This window comes from Diabrotica virgifera, chromosome 8 (assembly GCF_917563875.1).
Source record: "Diabrotica virgifera virgifera chromosome 8, PGI_DIABVI_V3a".
Taxonomy (NCBI): domain Eukaryota; kingdom Metazoa; phylum Arthropoda; class Insecta; order Coleoptera; family Chrysomelidae; genus Diabrotica; species Diabrotica virgifera.
In genome coordinates this window covers 221,146,947-221,165,283 of record NC_065450.1, presented here as the reverse complement: position 1 = coordinate 221,165,283, position 18,337 = coordinate 221,146,947, and the positions used below count along the sequence as shown (strand labels likewise).

Here is an 18,337-nt window from a genome sequence, read left to right as displayed (position 1 = left end):
AACGTAGGCACTGTTCTCCTTAATCCAATCAAATCGCATCGAAATGTTTTCCCAAATATTGCAGCCAAAATGATGGTAATGGGTGGCTAGCGCCATCTGGCCGTAAAAATACGAAGCAAGTTTTCAATCCTAATAGCAAATAATTAATATTGAAAAATATCAAAAATTACTAACAGATTTTTAAATTGAAAACTTACTGGTACATCCCCATATATACGCCTCCAAGACTTCTACAATTTGCAAGTCATATGGATGCTGTTATTTATAGGCATATTTAATATAAGGCTTTGACAATAAAGACGGTTGGGACACCGTTTCTAATTAACATATTATGTATCTGTTAATTAATTTAGTTCAGTTTTTCAATTTTTAGTTAACGTTATTTTTAAGAAGTGCAAGGTTAAATTAACAATATAAATAAAATACGCATAAAAAAACATGAACATTGGACAAACACCTGTTTCCGATACATTCACAGTTAGGTCTGGATCCCGCGTATGAAAAAAAGTTGATTAATAGCAAGCTGAAAATTTGTTAAAAGCTTAAGGGTGTCTAGTCGGATAATCTTTGATATATGGAAACACTGTAACAGGGGCAGTTTTAATTGTGGAACAGGTTAAAAATTTGGAACGGTCAGACCACGAAAACGGCACATGTATTTTGTCCGACAGAACAGACTTAAACTCTCCGAACAGAGATTAAACTCTCATGCAAAAATCAGACTCACGGTTCTTAGACATTACTACGGTTGCCTAAATCGACTAACCAATGAACATTAAGGGTGAGATTACGTCACGAGAGTTTACTGTCATTTGAATCGTAATATGATTTTTTTCGAATCCTGAGAAAACCAAGTATTTTAGAAAAATTTAAACGCAGGGTGCAAGATTACATTATTACCGAGAATATCTCTGCTTTTCCCTTACCTTAGAGCCCAGAAGATCAGGCACAGATGGAGTCACAGTTTCAGTTGGTGTGGAAATTCACTTCGGATCTTGATTTCTGATAAAGCTTGAGGTTTTGTCCTTTCAAAAATTTATTAGTTGAACAGCTCTCTGACTTCCATAAATCTCAGGTCCGGGTTTAGTTTTTAGCCGAGGAATGGATTGGTTAGGAGCTATTGCATGTTTTGGTGCAATACAAGAAATGCAGCCCATGACTTAAAAAGTGTGGTATCCGTCGATTGCATGTACGTTAACCCTTTCTGTCCCAACGCTGCATATATATGTTTTTGAAAAAGTGGGTCTGTATTCCCAGCAGCCCTATATATACGTTCAAGGTGTTATGGTCTCAATTTACCAAAGCCGAAAATATGCGTTGCTTATAAAATTTTAGACTCATTGGTGTCCCAATGCGGTAGAAATATGTCCGAAAATGTTAGATTATTGTTCCCAAAGCCTCAAAATGTTGGCACCTAAGACAGGTCATGCGGACCCATTGCCGCTGATATTTGTTCACATATTTTAGATATATGCTTTATTGTAGCACTGGTGGCAACGCTTACAGGTAGCTGCTAGAAGGTGAAGCGTTTGTAGCCACAGAAAAGACCAAAAAAAAAGAAGTGAATCGAGATACATGTGTGCAAGATGCGGAGTCGGTCTTTGCGTAGTGTCATGTTTTGAGGAGTACCACACAAAAGAAAACTTTTAATGTTAATTTACATTACATTATTTTTTTTAAGTTAGTTACATTTTTTAAGTTGGTTTTGCTCTCTGATTAGTACTTTTGAAAAGAAAACGTTTAAGTTGGTTAAAAAAACTCATTAAAAAACATGTTTTGGTCATTTATCTCCAATACCTCAATCAACGGTTTCATTCAAAAAAAATCTCAAAAATTTAATTCAAATGATATGACGTCTTAAAAAATGTAATTTTTGAAATCATCGTAGTATTATAGAATTACCACCACTTTAAGACGGTATTACTCAAGTTTGAACAGATCTATTACAGTTTTGTAATTGCTTTTTTAAAGCTTAGGATGTAATCTTTAAAATGCACTAAATTATTTTACTTTAGAGATGAAATAGAATATTTCTTTTTGAGAAAATTAAGAAAGATAGCAAAAATGTAATGCAAAAACCGAAAATTACCAGCTAAAAAAATGTTTATATAAAGTGATCAAAACTTTTTTCTGGAAAACTTACCTAAAATACATTTAATAATAAACTTCAACAATAATAAATGTTCAGCAAAAAAATTTTTTTTAGCTTTTATACAGTATGTCTGCGTAACTTGGAACCTATTGATAACTTTTTTATTATCAATTTTACGAAAAAAGTTATTCTTTATAAAATACGCTGCATCGTATATAATCTAAGATGCAATCATCAAATATCAAATTTAATGAATTTTACACGAGGTATGTCAAAAAATATGAATTTCACTCAAGAGTAAAGTATCGTTAAATTTCACAATATCGAAAATTGTTATTAAGAAAAGTTTGGAATTAAAAAATTTGTTTTAGTGTTCAATTACATCTTTCTAATTAAAATATTGTGAATAATAAAGGCACTTAACTCTTAGGAAAAATTTATATTCTTTAAATCTCGTATAAAATTAAAAAAGTTTAATATCTGATGGTTGTATCTTAGATTTTAGACCAGAGAGCAATTTATGAAGAATAAATTTTTTTCGTAAAAGTGATAATAAAATAGTTATCATAATTGTAATAAAATGATGATGAGTATCCGTAATTTGAGAAAAAATTGAAAATTTTTTTTCGATTAGAATAATGTAATTGTATATTTAAACATAGTTTTTAATTTCAAACAACTTTTCATAATAGCATTTTTTGATATTCTGAAATATAAAGGTACTTTACTCTTTAACGAAATTCATATTTTTGACATCATTCGTATAAAATTGATAAAATTTGATATCTGATGGTTGAGTTTTAGATTTTTGACTATCCAGAGCATTTTATTAAGAATAACTTTTTTTCGTAAAATTGATAATAAAAAAGTTTTCCTTGTGGTTCTTAGCTACGCAGACATACTGTATAAGAGCTTCTGTATAAGAATTTTCAAATTGCAATGCCATATTCGGATTCAGTATAATCATAAACAAAATAGAAACATATTTGATCAAAGTAAAATGATGAATTTAACGATATTTTTAAAATTATTAATATAAAACAATTGTTATTGTTTAAACAATTAGCGGCCAAATCCGCGAGTAGAACTTTTTACTTTAACATGTATATAAACTAACAAAAAAAGTTTTAGAAAAATATAGGCTTGTTTGAATTTTTTCGAAACAATGCAGGTTTTCGTTCTAATTGCACTCCCCTATGCTATTCGCTAGCTTGTTCCAAGATAATTCTTAGAGTACAAATGTGGTCGATTCGTGTCTAGCTCTGGCTTCAGTTTGTTCAATATAATCTTGGAAATTATTTTGGATGTGGCGCCTAGCAGTGTTATTGCTCACTTCTAAATTTCTGGTATCAACGATTACATCCTCATTCCATTCTTTTGGTAGTCCTCGGGCCCATAGCTTGTTAAGAGGCTACAGTAGCGATCAACAGGTAGCAACAAACGCGGTCCAAGATTGCGGCTATAATTTTGAATATTTTGTCGAGATATTTGGAACACATATTCGTAATATAATAAAGAATGGCGGTACAGAGCCCAATTTGAGAAATAGATTAGTATGTGAAAACTACTCTGTAATTAAATACAATATTAAAAAAACGAGCCTGTACCGCCATTGAGACGAACAAAAAAATACACTTTCTTCAAATAAACTTTTTTATCCCATGCCTAGATTTTGTGTCATTTTGGACCTACTAAAATTTTTTATTTCTAACAAGAAATCGAACATATTATAACTAATTAGGCAACACAGAGAAATTGTCACTGTCATTTTGACAAACCTGCGTCAGATTTTCTCTTATCTGTTCTGTTATCTTTATCGATATCTGTTCATTGCAGTAGTTTTCATTCAGTTTAAGAATTCGTTATTGTTGTTTCATAGGAAAGTAGTGTTTATTTATAGTTAATTTATTATATTTTTGTGTAATAGAACTAAGTTGTTGACCTATTTGAAAAAATAGATTATTGTTAATTGTGAGTTTTAGTTATACGCATAAGTACATTTTACGTAAAAATATTTCGAATTCTAATGCGAGTATATAAAGTTAAAGTGCCTTTGGCGCTCTATGAACTAAATAAAATAAGACGACTCTTGTTTCGATTCACAACGAAATGATTATTTATTAAATGAGTGAAAAATAATTTCAAAACGAAACGATGATTTTCTTTTTGATTATTTATTATTATTATTTCGTGCAAATACCTATGTTTAACATAAAATTTTCACCCATTTTGGTTTATTTTTATAAATATTTATTTACTAATATTGTTTTATATTTCTTACATTTAGCGCGCCTATGAGTTAATGTCACATTCAAGTTATGTCAAACAATTCTGAAGCACTGTTGCCAAAGTTTCGCAGACCTTACGAAAAAAGGTATGATACTATCTGCCGAAGTTATATTGATGACGCGCTACTGTATATACTCTCAAGAGTTTGTACTGATTTCTACTGATTCCTTTGCGTCGGCACAGGGCCGCATTTAGGTCAATTGATGCCCTAAGCAATTCTCTAGAAGCCGCCCTTCAAACATGTACCTACCATTTTTGCGAAAAAAAAAAAAAATTGCAGATTTTTTTATTTAAATAAGAATACACCAAAAATGAATTTAAATTACGATGTTTATATACATATAAGAGAAAAACTTGTCATTCCAGTTCTTTCTTGATTTTTCTTTGGCAAAATCATCTATAATGCATAATTTATCGCCTTTGTTACGTCACTTTCTATGGAAAAAATCGACAAATTGTTAAGACGTTCTTGCGTCATACTTGATCGGAAATTATTTTTAATTCTTGACATTTTCGAACATGACCTTTCAGCGGACACGTTTGCAACTGGAATGCACAAATAAATGCGCAAAGCAATGTCAAAATATCTTTCAATCCACTCTTTCAATATTTAGATATGTCAATTATTGGTGATTTTATTGTGGTATCCAAATGACCCTTTAAGTGAATTTCTTCATTGTTTAATTTTGGCAAATCTGTAACACGAAAACGTTGATAAATAAGTCGATAAGATTTCAGACGTCTATTCATGGCTCTTATCAGAGTGTCGATTATAATACCTATACAATGTGTGGATTTTCATCTCATCACTACATAGCTGAAAAGTTTAGTTCATCATCGGCCCCCTCGTCAAATTGAATTTTTCTTTTGCTCTTTATAATTTCTTTAATATATTTTATTTTTTCACAATTTTTTGGCTTCCTCTTCATAAATGGGAAAATTATTTATGTGGAAGCCGAGAAAAATGTCTACGATTCTTGAAAAAAAAAAATGAAAAAAGGAAGAGGCGTTCAGACAGGATTCTGCTGCTAAAGATCCTACAAAATTGAGAGAATGTCCACAGCAAGGTAATACATACTCAGCAAGTTTATTGTAATTTTTTATTCTGGCCTGCATTCCTGAATATTTGCCAGACATGTTGGATGCGTTATCATATGACTGACCGCTTTTTGAATGAATAGTGTTAAGAGAATGCAAATTGTTTTCTAGAAATGAACTCCCACTTCTATTAAATTGATGGATGTACTTAAATGTTATTCGATTTTAATTTTTATATACAAATATTTTTTTGTACAGTATTTTTGCCGCCCTAGGCAATTGCCTATATTGCCTAATGGATAAAACGGACCTCCGTCGGCATTTATTAAATATCTCCAGCACAACGGTCAGACCAAATAGAGGACATGACTGCTACTTTTCTCCGAAACAAAACAACATGCACAGGAGAGAGATAACTGGGACAGAAATGGTCCAAATAAACTCATTATATTATTCACAGAAGAAAATATAGAGGAGGGAAAGGGCTAATAAAACACAGATTCAAATTTGTTTTTTATAATTTTTTAACTTTTAAATACCTTAAATGACAATATATACATTCAGTTATAAACAAAAGAAATAATATATTAATGAAACTATACAATCTAACATAAAATACAACATAACAAACATATCTCACTACTTAACCATCTGATGATAACAATCTTTTGATACACGAAATCTGATAACAATTTTGGTTAGTCCTAAACGCATTGACATCAAAAATCCATCAATTCGAGCGCATATCAACAAATTAAAAAATATAATAAAAAATAAAAGTTCCTCTTTAGGAATAATATTCGTTTGTACTAAAAGTAAACAGGTGTTGTACGTTTATGGCACACTTTGTTGTTTTGAACCAATCTTTTTTCGATGCCTACAATCCAAGCAGTATTTATATATTTATTTAAACATGTGTCAAATTTTCAGATACTTCCTGTACCTTTAGAGCTTTTGTGAACGACCGGTTTGTAGCCGGGGCTATGTAAGGTTTACAGTGCCTCATCTGACTATACGGATTTTAATACAAGGTGATTCAGTGAAACCGTACGATTTGGCAACGCTGCTGAGTATAAAATAGAGGTGCCGCGGGATTGTGACGTAAACGTTGTGAATCTAGAGAGTGGGAAGTTTAAAGGCTATTACAAAAATAGTGAAAGTTTTGTGTATGTATAACGAGCGTTTCGTTTAGACTACCATTTGTCGCCCCGCGCTGCAGTTCCGTCTAACATGTCTATTAGACTTGGATTAGGAACTTTGAAAGTAGTGGTTCAACATCACAGAAAAGAGGTGGCAGTATCAGAACTGCTCACACACCTCAGATTATTTAAGCGGTGCGAAATCCATTACACCCAAGTCAGTTCTGACACTGCCACCTCTTTTCTGTGATGTTGAACCACTACTTTCAAAGATCCTAAACAAAGTCTTATAGCTATGTTAGACGGAACTGCAGCGCGGAGCGGAAAATGGTAATCTAAACGAAACGCTCGTTGTACACGCACACAACTTCCACCATTTTTGTAATAAGCTTTCACAGCAAATGCGCGTTGTTTACCCGACCACGTCTCCATGATAACTGATAACTAAACTCTAAACTTCCCCCTCTCGAGATTCACAACGTTTACGTCGCAAGCCCGCGGCACCTCTATTTTATACTCAGCAGCGTTGCCAAATCGTACCGTTTTACTGAATCACCTGTTATAAAATTGATGTTGATACAGGATCAGTTTGAGCCATGGGCACGCATCTTCGATTGTCAGCTGACACAGCTAAAAAACCGGGTCGTTAACAAGAAGTCTTATATCCTATAATTAAAAGCTACCCCCCTTAAACATAAGCAAGATGCGCTCCGTTGAGATAGGCAAAATACCCCCAAAAACGTAATTTTTTGTTTTATTATTTTCCGTCAGTTGGAATCGATTTAAAATTTTCAAGAAATTCACACGCATAGTTGAGCCTAAAAATGATTTTTTTAAGTGTATAACTTTTTTTTGAGATGGCTGTAGGTCTAATTTATTTGTGTATATTATCAAAAAATATATTTCTGTTTTTTCTAGATTTTTCCGCAAAGTGCACAACCTTCAAAAACCAAAAAACTAGTTTTTTAGTGGTTTTTGGGTATTTTCCATTTTTATAGACTTTAAAATATATTGAATCAAGATTTTATAGGTTATTATAAGTAATTTGAAGTAACTGATTCCTTCAGGGCATTACAAAATTGGGCGAAACGCCTTTAACGCCCCAAAAACCAGGTTTTTGTGTGGTTAATCCCAGTTTTTGAGATCCATACAACCTGAATCAATGCGTCTTCAATTCATTCATATTAAAAAAAATATGAAAAATAATAGTTTCAGGCCTCAAAAAAGAAAATACAATCATATGCGAAAAACCATGTTTTCGAGGGTTATTCCGGGATTTTTCCTTGATTTACTCTACTTTAAAAAAAATCTTTACATTATTAAACATGTTTTAAATTTTTTTATAAAATATCATAAAACGATGTATTTTCCATATTCAGAGATTTCTTGAAACATGCAAAAAATCCGTTTTTCAAATGTTTTTGGGTGTTTTTGCTGAATTTTTCTATTTTTTTTTTTGAGTTATGAGCCATTCAATGTCACGTTTCAAAGTATGTTCTTAAAATACACGAGACATCGATCTCAAAAAATATTATTATACCCGCAATAAAACTTAAAAACCGTGAAAAACATGGTTTTACGGGGGGTAAAAGGTGTTTCGTATAATTTTTTAACATTCTGAAGGAATTAGTAACTTCAAATTATATAAAACGTATAAAGTAACCTTAATTTTATCTATTTTGAAGTCAATAAAATAAGGAAAACTGCCAAAAACCAATTTTATAGGTTTTGAAGATACAACTTACGGAAAAAATATATTTTTTGATAAAATACAAAAAAATAAAAAAAAAATAAACTCTGCAGCTTAAAAAATTAATTTCTAGGTTATGTACACTCAAGCTACACGGAAAGGAAATTAATATAAATTGCTAAGGGGTCTATAAAGAGTATTCAAGTTTTTTAAAAGCAATTTACTAATTCTGTTAGACGGCCTTATGCCTTTGTTAACGGGGGTACCCTTTCACATAATACCAGGTGTCCACTTATATTTTCCCCCATTTAACTGCCTATAACTTCTAAACGGCTCAAGATAGAAATATGCGGTTTACGCTGAAATGTCTTGTTTTAGTAAAAGTTTTGTTTGAATGGATATAATTTTTTATTACGCTTTCAATTACGAAAAAACTGGCGGATTTTTGAAAAAAACGTTGTTGACTTTTTTTAATGGAACACCCAATATATTTTTTTGTAAATTGAAAGAACGGTCATTCACCTATCCAGCAATACAAAGTTTTTAAAATCGGTTGTCAAATGACTGAGTAATTAATTTTTAAAATGAGAGATGCAACGTGTATATCACATAACTAAGAAAATTGATATTATGTTATGTGATTTCCACATTGCATCTCTCATTTTAAAAATTAATTACTCAGTCATTTTACAACCGATTTTAAAAAACTTTATATCGCCGGATACGTGAATGACCGTTCTTTCAATTTACAAAAAAATATACATGAGTGTTTCATTAAAAAAAAAGTCAAAAACGTTTTTTTTTTCAAAAATTCGCCATTTTTTTTAAAAGCGATATAAAAATTTCAATTTATTCAAACAAAACTTTTACTAAAATAAAACATTTCAGCGAAAACCGTATATTTCTATCTTGAGCCGTTTAGAAATTATAGGCAGTTAAAATGGGGGAAAATATAAGTTAACACCCGGTATATGATTCGAAATTATCTATTGTTATTAGTTTTTTGTGGTTTTCTTCAATAATTATATTGTAAAAATCAACAATTATTAATGTTTAATTTTTAATATAATAGGAGTAAAAGCTGTAGAATAAAATATATAATCTTAAGCACGTACATTTTTGGTAAATAAAAATTATGCGCTCGTTTGAATGAATTTTACACTTCCTACATAAATCTACAACTTTTCAAATTATTATGGCAAATAACTTACATTTGTTCATGTACAAAAAGAGACTATGAGTCTGTTCTAATTTTGTGTTAAGGTGTATTTCGGGTTTGTAAACATTTAATATCCAAAAGAACATTAGATACTTCACAAATTCTAATATTGAACTCTATGTTTTTACGTATATATAATCCCTGATGTTCGTTCTTTTATAAAAAAATATTCATTTACCAAAAAAAAATCATACTGAAAATTTCATGGTCCTTACAACAGAACCACAAAGTGCAAAAAAATTTAAATAAGTAAAGACTGTATTGCAAAATTCAGCATTAAAAAAATCTAATGCTACTAAATGTTCTTTTTCTGTATACTTGTAGTTCTGATAATAGTATTTTTGGTTATAGAAGCTATGTTTTGAATATATTTCAATTTTTTTTTATGTCAGATATAATTATCATCATTTTAATGTATCATCATCAAAAAAAGGATGTAAAAAAGAGATGGGTTTATCAAATAAGAATTTGACAAAAAACCAGTTCAGTTAATGGAGACAGTAACAGCAATGGTTACCAAAATAACAAACACTAAGAAGTAGTTAAAAAAATAAAGATAGGAAAAGCGGTTGGACCAGCTGATACTCCTGGGGAAGTGTGGAGAGCATTATGAGAGAAAGATACTGAAGAAAATGAAATATCTGCTACAAGTAATCAGTTTGACTGTGTGAGTGACGGATCAACAACATGCAATAATTATCATTATAAGACAGTTGATGAAAAAATACAAAAATTAAGTAAAAATTATTCATTGATCTTGAGAAAGCATATGATATAGTTCCTCGTGAGATTCTGTAATGGGCACTCAATGAGAAATAAGTCTGTTTACGATACGGTTTTTTTAGCCTTAGTAACTTTCTTGATAGATTTTGCCTTTTTGCTGGTAGCAAAACTGGCTACACGTTAGCTGCACTGATTCCCAGACGGTCAGTTGGACAAAAAAACACTACACGACTAACATTTTGGTGTTCCTGGCAAATCTACTTACTTTTCAAAATTCACTATCTCCTATAACCAAAATAGTGTTTTACTCCAATCAATACTCCAAACAAGTGCAATATTGTAAAAACGCTTATGTTATACAGGATGTCCCGGAAAATAGTGCGTTCCTTAAAGGTGTGGGTAGAATGCACCATTTAAGAGAAAACTTTCTTATAAATTTTTTTCTAACGTCATCTGCTGCCTCAAAAAAATTAAATAATGTCTTTTAATAAAATTTACATTTGGCAACCCGGCAGTTTTATTTATTTTGACATAGCGAAGATATTTAAAATTGTAAACACAAACAGTCATAATATCATAATTACCTGTAACCCGAGAATACATTGTATTGTTGTGGTATTGTCATGATTTCGATCGCAAGTATCATGTTAATTACGTTCCTATAGTGTATAATTAGTGCAATATTTAGGTACACCAAGGCGATTTACCTCGAAGTTTAAGGATTTGTAGATGGTTTCAAAACAAAATGTGTAAAGTGTTGTGTGCAGATAAAGCTTGTTTTACGAGAAATGGTGTGTGTGTGTGTGTGTGTTTTACTTTAATAATGCCAAAAGTACTAATATAAAGGCTGGGATTATTAGTAATCATCTCAGGGGCCCTATTTTCGAATTCATTCGAGTATATTTCGCATACGAAATTAGAAGAATTTCGCTCGAAATCCAGTTTTTTGTATTTTCGAATACTTCGTGTACGAATTTTTTCGTATACGATGACTCGAATGGGTATGAACCATTCGAATTTGGATGCTCGTATACGAATTGTTTTGTTGTCATTTCAAGGTCATTTCAGTTGTCATTGATGGTTTTAATCGTTGTTGTATACAATATTTTTACATTGAACTTTCTTTTCAATGGGTGGTTTAAAATATTTTTTTAATAGAAGGAAACGACATACTGTACGATAATGCATTGAATATATAACCTAACCTAACTTTATGTACGTATTCTAGCATTGGATGTAAGCTCTAAGCTTGACATATGACACCGTTGCCATATCCTCAATTTTTTCATACTATCCCATTATATAAAGTTTTTAAAAATAGTTTTGAAACACCTCAGTTTGTTTTGAAAATTAAATAGTAAAATATCAGTGTAAATTCTCAATTTTTTCATACTATCACATTATATAAACGTGCATTTAAAAAATTGTTTTGAAACACCAAAAAACTAGTAAAATATTAGTGTAAATACTGGATACAAAAATAATAATAAACAAAATAGTGGACTTTGCAAACCGATATTACTAATATTATGCAAGCTTAAGATTCGATTCCAGCTAATATTTTAGCTATTTTTTTAATAATGTGATTATATCATTGATTGAAATTATACAAGAAATTAATAAAATAAGTATGACAACACTGTGACTCTTCAGATGAAGGTTGAGCCCAATGTTGTTCGAATTTGCAGCGTTGCCGGTGCAAATTCTTCTCGTACACGTATAACATTTCGAAGAACGTTCAAAAATACAGATTCAGATTCGTATACGAAATTTTTTATTCGAGTTAACTCGTATGCGAACAAATTCGATTGAATTCGAAAATACGACCCCTGATTGAACCACTCGAACTTCCCAGAAGATTGAATGGAGAAATGTAATACTCAAATTTTTTGTAACATGTTCTACCGATAGATATTTAATACCTTAACCTTATTTATTATATATTTAATAAACACAAATAATATGCTGTTTTTCTATCACTGTTATCAGTATTTTATCAATACATAATATTATGCCTAATGGTCGATGATTCATGATAGTTAAGTTCCAGTAAAATTATTTTTACACAGAAGGAACGCAGCGTTGCCGGCTGTATTTGCATTTCTGTGGACATTAATCAAATGTATTAAAATTAATAAATTATTTTTTTGAAAACGGTTGACTTTACAAAAAAAAATTATCAGACTTTTTTGCTATAAATGGTGCAGTTTGCCCGTACCTTGAAGGAACGCACTATTTTCCGGGACACCCTGTATAGAGGGTGTATCATTAAGAATTTCCAATCTCTGAATTGGAGATTTTAGACCTCAAAATATTAAGATTTACTTATATCACTTAAATTACATACAATACTTCTACAGTCTTCTAGTACCCAGTACTATATTAATCAAAATATCTGTGCCGTGACATGGTTAACTTCAAATATGTATCTCGAAAACTAATGACTTTATCGTTACGAGTGAAGGCTTTACATAGAGAGTATTGGAAAATCGAAAAATTGTGCTAAAATAGCAAATCTGCAAGTGGCGTAGAATTTGAGGGGGGGTTAACCATTCACAGTCCCCTGTCGTACGCCTCTGGTACTAGCCAGAAGCGTTTGTTTATCATAATTTAGAAGGGTATACCTACCTACACTTTCTGCAAAGTATGACAAGGATATGTCAAATAGTTTTAAAGTACTGGGTAAAACTAATTATTAAATTTTTAAATAAAACACCCTGTAACTCAGTAATGAGACACATTTTATTTAAATGATTTGGGTTAAATCTTAATATTTTGAGGTCTAGAATCTACAACTCAGAGATTGGACATTCTTAATGATACACCCTGTATAAACTCACTAAAAATATTAAAATAAGCAAATTCTTGTATCAACGACACTACAACGAACAGATTCAAAATCTCCAATATCGTGCAAAAACTATTAAAAATCATTCGTACAAAGTACCGTCCATGTCGGTATGATATCCTACAAACATCTTTTTTAAAAACGAAATGTTACAGGCTTTATTTAATAAATTATATTTTTATGTTTAACAATTATTTTGATCATTCCGTAGTTTTGTACCTCTAGAAATTGTAATAAATAGTATTTACAATTATTTAATACTATCTATAGTATGATCGATCGATTTGCTGACCTTTTATCTATCCAATATAACGTACGTTTTTTTTTTTTCAAGTTGCCCACACTTTGTTCGCCATATTAATATACAGCAATTTTGCTCTAAAGTCGAAGAGGTTAGTGGAGGAACTATAAAAGTGTTCAAAACAGTAAATAAATTAGATATAATAAAATAACAGGAAATTAGTGAAATATATCATGATTGGGACTGAACTAAATATAAAACTTCAACTGATATACATATATCTTGTAAAATTTAAGCACTTTATGCACATATAAAGATATTGGATAGATACGATCCCAAAAATTGGACAAAAAGAATAGTTGTGTCGGTTGTGGAAAGACAACTTGCAAACAAATATTTATGACCAATATATGTTTCATTCTTGATGTCGAATCTTTGAGATTTAGTAGTCAGTTTAAAATCTAGTGAACTGATATTTAAACTAAATTGTCAATGTGACAATTGTATTCATATAAACGTTTTTGTATCAGTAAGAGCTCTCGTGAGATGAAAGAACACATCGGCGTCGTATAATATTCTCTCTTGGTATAAAGGGTCGTAAAAAGTCCAGAATAGCTTGCATCTTATATTTGATCGTTAATATTAAACTTATTCATTTTCCGGGTTGAAACATGTGAAATTTGGCAACGTTGCGCATTCGACCCACTCGCTAGAGTCTTCATCATGACATACTCCCGGATCTAAGTGTCCAAAATCACAAGATTCCTTCACTAATGCACTTACTGGCACTAAATATTACAATAGTGCAGTTTATAGCGTCAGGGAGTGTAGTAGTAAAGTTACCTGTGGACTAAGAAGGAATACGTTGTGATGAAGACGGCAGATCGGAAGTCGAAAGCTTGACTTGGTACGAGGGTCGTTTTTTTTTTCAACCTCCGTTTGTCCATAAAAAATTCCCGTGAAGCGTTTCGCCATTGCGGTGCGCAGTGGGCGACAGCGCATCTCCCCCGCTACACTCTACATTAATCCCGACTTCCAGGCATCAGTCTGTACTGTGCTACGCACGAAACAACATGGCCGCGACAATTAGTTCTCCCGCCAAGTGTGAATTACGCGCTGTCATTCGCTTTCATTTGACACACACACTTGACACATCAAGTATGTGTCAAGTGGGTGTGTCAAATGAAACTTGTGGAAATTCCATTGCCAACGACGTTAAAGTGAAGCGACGGTTGTTTCTCACCGCTTCATCAACACGTTGAACAAGCTCATCTGTAACGACAGAATTGCGACCTTGACCCCCTTCGTCATGCACATCATTTCGTCCTTCTTTGAATTTTCGGCAGCATTCACGCACAACTCCATCACTCATAAACCCTTCTCCGTACACTTGACACATCCTACGATGAATTGCAGCTGCACTATTGCCTTCCGCCTGCAAAAAGCGAATGACAGCGCGTAATTCACACTTGGCGGGAGAACTAATTGTCGCGGCCATGTTGTTTCGTGTGTAGCACAGTACAGACTGATGCCTGGAAGTCGGGATTAATGTAGAGTGTAGCGGGGGAGATGCGCTGTCGCCCACTGCGCACCGCAATGGCGAAACGCTTCACAGGAATTTTTTTATGGACAAACGGAGGTTGAAAAAAAAACGACCCTGGTACAAATTCGACACAAGTTGAGCCTGGAAACTGAGTGACATGTTATTTTCTATAATATCAAGTTCAGTTCCTGTGAACTGGTTTGGTAAATTCATACAAACTTTCTTCAGCCTTTGTATACCGATTGTTCAGCCACTTATTATTTTATAATTAAGTTTTTATGATAAAGTTTTACCGATATAATTTGTATAAAAGTCTCAAGCTAAATTTATATAAAAATGACTAATTCATTCCAATTGGCGTATCTAGAAAGCTTAAATAGTGGCAAAGATTCATTCAGTCCCCACTTGGCCGTCTAAAAACAAAAAAATATCTACCTGTACTGCTCTGTACTGCTAAATTTCGATATAAAAAATTCTAACGCTCCCGAATCGACTTCTCAGACGTCATTCTCAGCACTTTCTCCACCAGATTCTAAACTAGATCGATCGTTGTTGGTTGGTCTTTGGTGAAACAGTGTATTGCACCAAATTGTAATACTGAAAGCATCTGCATTCAGTTGAACACATTTTTTAGATATAGAGTTAACATTTCGATAATATAGTCTTAAAGTTTTATTTTTCAACCTCGTCTCACCAAGACCTTGACCGGCAAGAAGCAGAAGGAGCTTACTACTTGAGATTTACTAAATAAATGAATGAAAATCTCTGACATTTTAATCAATAAGCAACTTAGAATTAGTAATGCAGTGTATGAATTGTTGGATTAGTCTTTAGTTGCTTTTTGTAGTGATAAATCTGGCAACTACGCATGTGTTGAACCAACCGAAAGAAAAGAATTGTAAGTGAACCTCTCTTAATAGATTTAGAGCCATAATAAATGTGGGCTTACAGCGATTGTAGATAGTATATGTGTGAATCACAGTTACAAATAGCACCTACCCAACAAAAAAATTAAGAAAATACGGAATATGATTATAAAAACAAATAAAATATCGACGATCTTGGCAATATTTGGACCATATTACATTTTAACCTTAGAACCACAACGTGGAGTCGCCCGTGACTAAGTCGTTTCATTTTTCTTGAATGCGCTTGCGCGAAGTCTAACCCTTGGGCTGTGATTCGTAGTAAATTCAGTACAGGCTGATGATAACGTGTGATCCAAAATTATTGTCACCATAGGTGGCTCTGAACGACAGAGATAGCTATACAATGCATGTATATTCTTAATTCAGACATACTTTGCAGTTTACGTCAACTTTGCAGTGTACGTCAACTTAACAAGAAAAGTTAGGTTATGTAGAGATGTTGGTGGTGGACATATACAGCATCTTGTTTGATTTTATTTATTATTGTTACTTATAATTTTGTTAATTCTTTTTATTTTTGATTAAAGTTCTGTGTTAAAGGTTTTGACTGATTTTTTATGTTTTATAATGTTAATCAAAATTAATTGATAAACCAATGATATAAATTCAGATTAAAACAAGACATACGTAATTTTTTGTACGGTTAGCTTTGATCCCAATAACTGTGGATCGCTCGTTAGCTTATAATACATGTATATATTTCTTGGCTAGATATTCATACCGGCAGATACTCCCAATTGTACTTGTGGCAAAATCGGAGATCTAACACATGTCATATTAGAATGTCATTTACAGATAAATAACATAAACGACCTTTATAAGGAATTAAAAAATTTAAAATGTTGTTTCCCAATAAACCTTAATACTTTAATATTTACAAATGATATGGAAATTCTTCATCTCATGTATAAACATGTTAAATTATGTAAGTACAAGTTGTAAACTAGGAATAATTTGTTAGTTTGGTTTGAAAAAATTAAAAAGAAAAAAAATAATATATAAAAAAGAACATATAATAAAATAATTATAACAAAAAAAATAAATAAATAAAAAAAATAGAAACAAAAAAAAGAAAAGAAAAAAAAAACAAGTAAAAAAAATAACAAAAAAATAGAAGTAAAAAAAGTGATTACCACAAATTAAAATATGTAATAAAAAAAATAATATAATAACATGTTGTTCTGAAGCTATTGTGGTATTTTTACAATCAACTATTTTTAATGGGAAATAAGCCACAATTTTACCAAAAAGATGATTTTATTAACGTTTCGAAGCCCAAATCGGGTTTCGTTGTCAAAATACAAAATACTGTATTTTGTATTTTGACAACGAAACCCGATTTGGGCTTCGAAACGTTAATAAAATCATTTTTGTGGTAAAATTGTGGCTTATTTCCCATTAAAAATAGTTTTTTTTTTTGTGTGAATTTGATGGCCTTGGCTGAGCCAATTAGCCAGACATTTTATTTTAAAAACAAACAATTTTTTTTTCATTCAGAGGAATTTTTTCTGTATTTCTAACTCTAAATATATGTACATGTTGATTGTAATAATATATCATAAAATAATATTGTAGTACTTACGTTATGAAATACGAAATTTATGACTATGAATCTGCAATCAATCACAAACAAGTCTGGCTAGCCATTTTTCAAGCAAAAATAAAAAAAAATTCATACCGGTCGAAAATAAGTAGTTTTGTTTCTTTTGACTCCACGTTGTGGTTTACGTTATAATTTTTTCACCAGTAAAGTTACATGTTTTGTTTTTTATTTGTCCGAATTATTATTATTATTATAGGAAAATAGATGATAAAAAGCTACAACTAGCTGACAAAAGGCATTGTACGAAAGAAGGTGCCCTCTTAAGGAAAAAGAACTTTGGGACCAGTTATACAAACACAAGAAGTACAGGAGAATATAGAAAACAATGAGGACGTTATGGAGATAGAATCTTCCATGAAACTTACAGAAAATCGTCCCGGATTTTCTGGTCGCAATGGTTTTGAATGGCACTCAAGCCATTAATGACGAAAAACAAGAACTTCTTTAAAAAAATACTCTTTTGCATTTAATTGGTCCAAAAGGAAGAGCTAAAGATGGAAAAAAATGTGAAAGAAATATGGCAACTATTTTTCATGAACGACATTTTTGATATTCGTGTATAAAATGTGGGTACAATGCTTGTACATCATTTTTTAAGAACAGCACATCACTTTTTCATTAATAGGTGAAGAATTTTTCAAATTCAAATAGTTACTGCACTGCATATAGTTTATAATATTTTCTGTTAACTTGTACATTGTAACATAAAAGAACTCCGATTGAGAAAAATGTCAGAAAATTTGAAAGTTTTGTAAAATGATTATGGGCTTTTTCTTCAATATTTCAAAACATTTTCTTTGACTTTTTCATTAGAAATTGGACATTTTGTATAGTTGGCCATTTGAACTAGGAAATTGAACACAGTTAAGTAACACAAAAATTATCGAATTGGTAAAATATGTATAAATGAGACAAAAAGTATGGATAAATGAAAAAACAAAAAAGCATGTACAAAAATAGACCAGGGCGCATCTGTAAAAATA

General features: G+C 31.5%; 1 long non-coding RNA gene across 1 annotated transcript; it reads right to left on the bottom strand.

Annotated features, from left to right (window-relative positions):
• Positions 1-5,919: 5,919 nt before the first annotated feature.
• On the bottom strand, positions 5,920-17,035 carry LOC126889609 (uncharacterized). Its single transcript, XR_007700100.1, has 2 exons — positions 14,936-17,035; positions 5,920-14,182 (listed from the first exon to the last, which is right to left on the bottom strand). It is a non-coding gene; the product is annotated as an uncharacterized LOC126889609 (long non-coding RNA).
• Between the last annotated feature and the right edge of the window lie 1,302 nt (positions 17,036-18,337).